Source organism: Marmota marmota, unplaced genomic scaffold (assembly GCF_001458135.2).
Source record: "Marmota marmota marmota unplaced genomic scaffold, marMar, whole genome shotgun sequence".
In the NCBI taxonomy this organism is placed as follows: domain Eukaryota; kingdom Metazoa; phylum Chordata; class Mammalia; order Rodentia; family Sciuridae; genus Marmota; species Marmota marmota.
Genome location: NW_026006332.1, coordinates 189,979 through 191,473, shown reverse-complemented (window position 1 = coordinate 191,473; position 1,495 = coordinate 189,979). Strand labels below are relative to the sequence as shown.

Genomic DNA, 1,495 nt, shown 5'->3' with positions numbered 1-1,495 from the left:
GGCAGAACAATGAATAACAAGGACTGGGAGTAGTCCACCTGCATCACCTGCATCTCTTGTAAGGCTGTCTCTATCAATCTAAGCGCCTTCAAGGCTTCTGGAGTAGGTTTTCGCGGGGAGGTGGGTGAGGGGTCTCCTCTCAAAAGGTCATACAGGGGTTTAAGTTCACCAGTAGGGACATGGAGGGAAGGCCGCAGCCATTGGATTTCCCCCAGAAATGTCTGCCATTGGTGCAGGGTTTTGAGCTGGTTCACCTGAAATTGAGGCCTCTGGGGAGTGATCCCTACCTTGTTAATAGTATATCCTAGGTAGTTATAAGGATACTGAATCTGCACCTTCTCTGGGGCTATAATCAGTCCGGCCCCCTTTAACAGGGACTGGAGGACTTCATAAGACTGGAAAAGTGCTTTCCTATCAGGGCCTGCCAACAATATATCATCCATATAATGGACGAGGTAAAAGTCTGGGAATTGTTGCCTAAAGCTTGGCAGAATCTTTGCTATAAAGTACTGACACATAGTAGGGCTATTGGCCATTCCTTGAGGTAAGACAGTCCATTCAAACTGCTGATAGGGTTCCCTAAAATTTATTGAAGGTAAAGAGAAAGCAAAACGTTTGCAATCCTGGGGGGCCAGGGGAATAGAAAAGAAGCAATCTTTTAGGTCCAAAACAATAAGATGCCAATCTTTAGGGATAGCCAAATCTAATATCCTCTTGAAGATTTTATCCTGTATTTTAATGGTTAACTGTGGTCGGGAGTCCAAGTGTGCTACCCAAAAGGTTTGAGGGGTGCCAGTGGAACCAAAACTGCCATTACCCTGGGCTGCCTGTAGGGCGCGGTTGGGTAGGGACGCTGCCGGCAGCAGCAATAATTGTGCTATGCGTTCTCCGGGAGGAATAATAACAATCCCTTGGGTAGCCTTGGCAACAATTTTTAACTCCCGGTGGTAATCACCATCAACCACACCTTACGAATTCTGAGCCCTTTATGCAGAGTGCTGCCTCTTCCCAGTATCAGTCCCACAGTTCCCTCCGGCAAAGGGCCAAAGGCTCCAGTCGGCAGGGTCTGGGGACCCATCTGAGGAGTCAGTACTGCTCGGGAGGTGGAACTGAGGTCCAATCCCGCACTTCCCGGCGTTCCCCTTGGGAGCTCCCAGATAGAAAGGGGTTGGTCAGGGGGAGGCGGCGGAGACGCCCACTCCCCGGGGCAGCATTCCATCTCTGGATTGCCCCGTACACCTTAGCCCCGGGCCCCTGTTCCCGTTTCCCAGCTGTAGTGGGCGTCCCTGAGCATCAAACTTGGACCGGCACTCGCTGCTCCAAATTGTTTAATGACCGGCATGGCTTGTTCCAAGTTAGGGAATATCTTTCCCGCTATCTGCATTAATCGGGCTATGAAGTCAGAATAAGGCTCAGAGGGTCCTTGATCAATTTTTGAAATTTTTGTTTCAGCCTTTGAAACAGGTAGAGCCTTCCAGGCCTGAACGGCTGCTGT

At 50.0% G+C, this 1,495-nt stretch overlaps 1 long non-coding RNA gene across 1 annotated transcript in view; it reads left to right on the top strand.

The window, feature by feature from the left end:
- LOC125614731 overlaps nt 1–1,182 on the top strand; it is a 16,381-nt gene extending 15,199 nt beyond the window's left edge. The window contains exon 3 of the long non-coding RNA XR_007345293.1: nt 1,050–1,182. This is a non-coding gene — a long non-coding RNA (uncharacterized LOC125614731). The remainder of the gene's footprint in view (nt 1–1,049) is intronic.
- The last annotated feature ends 313 nt before the right edge of the window (nt 1,183–1,495 follow it).